The sequence below is a fragment of the Dipodomys spectabilis genome, unplaced genomic scaffold (assembly GCF_019054845.1).
Source record: "Dipodomys spectabilis isolate Male_0828 unplaced genomic scaffold, ASM1905484v1 ptg000241l, whole genome shotgun sequence".
NCBI classification, from domain to species: Eukaryota; Metazoa; Chordata; class Mammalia; order Rodentia; family Heteromyidae; genus Dipodomys; species Dipodomys spectabilis.
Genome location: NW_024870918.1, coordinates 8,405,519 through 8,411,161, shown reverse-complemented (window position 1 = coordinate 8,411,161; position 5,643 = coordinate 8,405,519). Strand labels below are relative to the sequence as shown.

Genomic DNA, 5,643 nt, shown 5'->3' with positions numbered 1-5,643 from the left:
TTTTGTTTTTAAGCATTCAGATCCTTCAGTTTACCATGTCATGGTATTCCAAGTTTAATGGAAGCAGCCATTTGATTAAAGCCAGCCTCTTCAGAAATATTCACTAATACAGGCAAAATTTGTTAATTAAGAAACACAAGACATACAGATGTGACATGACCATCATGCTTGTATGACTTGCTATTAGAATTTATGTCCCATTCTCTTATGAATTTGACCCGATAAATTATCCACCTTGAGTCTTTTCAGCTATGAATTGATTGGCCCAAGAGGAGGAAAATCTCCAGTTTGGGAACCTATGAACCTCAGGAACAAACTTTGTTCTGAATCAGTCTTGCTAAGCTGTCTAGCTCTTCATCAGCTCTTGGTTTACTTTGACCTGGCATGGGAAGGCCTCTCTTTTCAACTGTCCAATGCCTTACCATGGTTTTGGACATTTCAGTTTGATGAGGAACTATGACTAAAAATGAGTCGATAATAAAATGATGTAGCTTTCTAATTCACAGCGTCTGGAGACAACATTGTTCTTGAGTTCTCTTCCTCTGCCCTTTCTTACTTTGTGGGAAGTGAACTTTGGTCTGTCATTACTATATAGATGCATAGGTGGTATCTAGAAAACTTGCAAGAAATACCTCTCTCTGTCACATAGTTTGAGAAGTTTCTTGTTGCCAAAGTGTGTGTGTCCTAATGATTTTTAAGCAGTGGCTTGTGTGTTTCAATGTGGCCAACGCCCATTGGGGCCTCTCTAAGGAGGGGCTTTCCCTCCCTCCCTGCTTAGACCACCTACTCAGACCACCCACACTTTAATTCTAACCTCTTATCAACAGGAGTCCCTGTCCTAAGCACATGGTCTTGGCCTTACTTCCATAGAACTTACAAGATATTGAAGCATGGGCAAATATTGTGTGTTTTGTGATTAAATGTATTAGTCTTTTCAAATGGAAGCCACAACAACACATACAACATTGAACCATATACACACAGTCTAGTCTTTATTTGTATCACATATGCCCATATCTTCTTAGAGATCAAAGAACTTTATAAATTGTGATTATTTTTAATCCTTGCTACTCGGTGACCATAGAAAACATAACATTTCTAAATAGCTGGCAATTGCACAGATTTAAAAATACTTTATTTAATATGGTAAGCCTTCATTGTATCACTTTATTTTCAAATATGCTGCTTCTTTCCTTCTCTCTCTCCCTCTCTCTCTCCCTCTCTTTAAATTTCCCCTTGACTTTTAAGTAACATCTTAAAATAAAAATGATGGGAATTTATAATAAAATTACTATCGCCCCCCCCATTTCCACTTCCTCAGTAAAATTAGAGGAATGCGGGTGATTGCAGTAATATGGCTGGGAATTCAAATGCAAAGAAAACCAGAAAATTCTAAATTGTGGTTCCCAAAGCAACTATAAAAAGACACTCAACATGACTGCATATTTATATTAAGATATAAAACTTAACAACTTCTCCAGTTATACAAATGCTATATAAAAACAAAAGGGTGGAATTATGGTTGCTATGGGAATCACAACTCTGAACCTACTGTCGTGGGGAAGTTTAAATATACTGACATAGAATTTCACACTGAATATTACATAGGTGCAGGAACATGCACGGGATTAGAGACAAACATGTGGCAAATGACATGAGATGAAATAATGAACAAAATGTCACTCCAGTGACTGAATGTCTCCTATTTCTGGATCTGTCCCGCTCACTGTGATAATACATGGCTTCTGAAAACAGAGAAAAATATCTGTAGGCTGTTTTACGAAGGGACGGCTGGTGTGCTTATCTTTCCGCTTTAGTTTAAAGGTTGAACTGTTCCTACGAGTAATATGAGTATTAGAAATATAAAGCCACCAGGGCAGATCTTGACTGAGCAAATTGCTAGCCAAAAACATGTCATTCATTTCCTAAAAGGTTAAGGATTGCAGTTGTATGGACTTTCTGCGACACTGACTTAAATAAGATGTACAAAATCCTATCCTGTCTTAATGAAGAAGCCTAGTGTAATAGCTAGCTATGTAGGAAGCATAGGTAGAATGATTACAGTGTGAGACCCAACTTCAAAGTTAGAGCACTACAGAGCTAATGGTATGGCTCAGGTGGTAAAGTGCCTGATAAGCAATTTTAAGACACTGACATTAAACCTCAGTCTGAGGAGGAGGAGGAGGAAGAGGAGGAGGAGGGAGGAAGATGAGGAGGTAGGAGGAAGAGGAGGAGGAGGTGGGAGGAAGAGGAGGAGGGAGGAGGAAGAGGAGGAGGAGAAGAAGAAAAAAGAAATATAGAAGCATAAGAACTAATTATTTTCCATGGACTTTACATATCCTTTTTTTTTAATCAGCAGGTTTTTTTTAATATATATAATGTATTAAAAATCACGTACTACTTAATTGGCTTCAGCCTTCTGGTTAAGCTTTTTGTTTTTCCTTTTGCCTTCTCTTGAAAGGCTCAGTAAGGCTAGGCTCTGGTGGCTCATGCCTGTAATACTAGCTACTTGGGAGGCTGAGATCTGAGGGTTTGGGCTCAAAGCCAGCCTGGGGAACAAGAGACTTCTACCTCCAATGAACCATAAAAAGCTGAAAGTGGTGTTGTGGCTCAAGTGGTAGAGTGCTAGTCTTGAGCACAAAAAAGCCCAGGGACAGCACCCAGGCCCTGAATTCAAGCCTCAGTCCTGAAAAAAAAGGCTTAAGTAGCTTTGGTATTTCTGTATTTCTGTTTACATGGGTAGAGGTAGATAAACATGTTCTTCTCAAATTCCAAAGATTGCTTCTAATAGGATATCTGGTGTATTATTATTGACCATATAATAACTTATTATTGATGTTATTCTTAATTTTTTCCCCAAGACAGAAATGCCAGCAGTGTGCTGGCTAATGCAATCATAACTTCAATATTACATGTCATTACAGACAGGTGCAAACAGTTAATCCTCTTTCGCAACCCAGAACTCATTGCTGATATGAGATTTTGGTGCATGTAAGAAGGAATATAATTCCTACAACAGTTGGCATTGTGAGGGCTTGTTAACTCACACAGGTTGCTCTGAGAATAAAGCTGATGTAAAAGCAAAAAAAAAAATACATGTCGTGTTCAATTTCAGGTTCATTGGGTACTTTGTGCTTTTTACTTACTGCCAGGGCTGCAGATTCCTCTGAAAGAGCCCACTCACAGTCATTTGTGAACTCTTACATCTTCCATTTGTCCTAATGTCTCTAACACATCTTCCGAAAAGACAGAGCAATGTGTTATTTGCTTAACATTTCAATGTATCTACTTCAACTAAGTTTTCAAACTTTTAATTATAGTAGGAAGGATTCAGGCCTGTACATTGGAATTTAAATATCTGCTGAAATACTTTATAGATAATGTTTGATAAAAGTGAGGATCAGAGGCTATTAAGATAAAATGTGCCCCAGTACAGACTTTTCATGGAATTTACAGCAAATCATAGCAGGAAACAATTTTAGATTATCACCTAAAGTACACAAACACACTTTCATACTTTGACACCAAATGAGATTTACAGAATAATTTACACTAATACCATAATATGCAATTTAACCTTTATAATTTTTTATTCTACAATTCTTTTCTATTATACTTTTATACTATTCATCCTTTCTATTCTATGCAATTCCATCATTCCATTCTTTCATTCTATTATATTCTGACAAAAAATTTCTAACTGCAATCCAATAAATCTGTTAAAGCCTTTCTTGTTTTCTTATTCATTTTTTTCATTTAGCTACTGGTTCTGGGGCTTGAACTCAGGTCTTAGGCACTTTCCCTTAGTTTTTTGCTGAAGGCTAGTGCTCTACCACTTGAGCCACAGTTCCAATTCTGTCTCATAGACTTTCCTGCCTAGGCTAGCTTGGGCAGTAATCCTCAGATCTCAGCCTCCTGAGTCGTTAGGATTAAAGGCCTGAGCCACCGGCACCCAGTGTGTTAAAGTCTTTCTAATTCATAGTTTGCAAAAATATACTCAATATATTATCAAAAAGTGGCAGAAACTGAATAGGGAAACAAGATAGCTAAATGATTGTCTATTTCTACTTACCTATGTTTCTATTCAAATGTACCATCTATTGTGTATACAATAGCTACATGACCTTAGGTGGGTTACTTATTTTTTTTATTCACACATCATTTATTTTTAATCTGGAGAATAGGGAATTAGTTCCAGAAAATTTAAATGAGTATACATGAAATTCTTTGATCATGCTTAGACTATAATAAATACTGTAGAGGGATTATTACCTCTATGGTTATTTTTCAAAAAAGCACCTTATAGATCCTAACATACCTTATGGTTATTGTCAGTGGAGTTTAGATGGAATTAAATAAACTCTTTCTTCAGGAGGTGACAAAAAAATATGGGTAGAACCAGTCCAGTAAAACATTCTCACCTAGGATGCTTGATGCTTACTTACATGACCGGGGTGACAGCAGCCTTCTTAAACACACACACTTCTACCAAGGTTGCTTAGGCTATAGTTGGAGATGCCTCCATTTTGTACTCTCCAAGGAAGAGAACTCACAGTTCACCTAACACGTTAAGGGTAATGGCTCATTCCTTTCTTCACTTGCAATTCTGATACTCTGCCCATTCCTACTACAATAGCTGAGGCTGGATTTTGCTGCTCTGCCATTGGCTTCAGCTGCCAGCTCTTCCAGAGTCTGGCCGGCTTTCTTCCTCAAATGACTTCCCTTCTTCCTTACAAAGGACTTACAAAAAGAGGAATGTTAATAGTCAATGGCTTCAGAATTTTGGATCACACGCATTGTAGTTATCTCTCACTCAGGCCCCCCCACCAAGGTGCTGATGTGTCTTTGAGTCATACTCAGAACACTCAATTCTTGCTGATTTTCAGCTTCTGCTGTGGTTGGTCCAGAATTTTATGCTAAATTCAGGGCTCCCGTATGAAAAAAAAATTTTTTTTTTCAAGGCTCAATAATGCTTTCAAGTAATTTGGCTTCTGAATGGTGGTTTTGAGTTTGTAGACATTTATAATAATTATGCTTGGATCCCAGGCATGAGCTGGTATGAGTAATTTTCCAAAAAGAATTGCTGGGCCCAGTGGCATTCCAGCAAATGTTTAACAACCAGCAGTCAGGGGGAAAAACAGCCATGATATGTAACATTTGCTGATTTCCATTGGGTGAATGCTTTTAGCGCAGTCCACTACTGGACGCTGATGTGTAGCGGCAGGGGAAGGGCTATCTACGCTCTGCTTGAATCAGAACCAGCTCATTCCAGCACTCTGTGCCAAACCAGGACCACCAGTAGGTGTCTGGATGACTGGTACTACTATAATCTATTGAAAGCATCTTCAAGTCAAGTTTCTCTGTCTCTCTATCTGTCTGTCCCTCTGTCTTTCTGTCTGTGTCTCTGTCTCTGTCTCTCTCTTTCAACTAAACTTTAGTAAAGCCTAAATTACTTTTCATGATGAGTTTGTGCATTTGCTGTCATGTTTTTAAGAGGACGTTTTAGCAGAAATAAGATCTCTAAGATAAATCTTATGCTACAGGTATAGTTTTTTGTTTTCTGTTTTCTCGGTCATGGGGCTTGAATTCTGGGCCTGGGCGCTGTCCCTCTGCTCTTCAGCGCAAGGCTAGCACCCTACCACT

General features: G+C 38.2%; 1 pseudogene; it reads left to right on the top strand.

Annotated features, from left to right (window-relative positions):
• Nucleotides 1-2,889: 2,889 nt before the first annotated feature.
• Nucleotides 2,890-3,006, top strand: LOC122124712 (annotated as a pseudogene).
• Nucleotides 3,007-5,643: the final 2,637 nt, after the last annotated feature.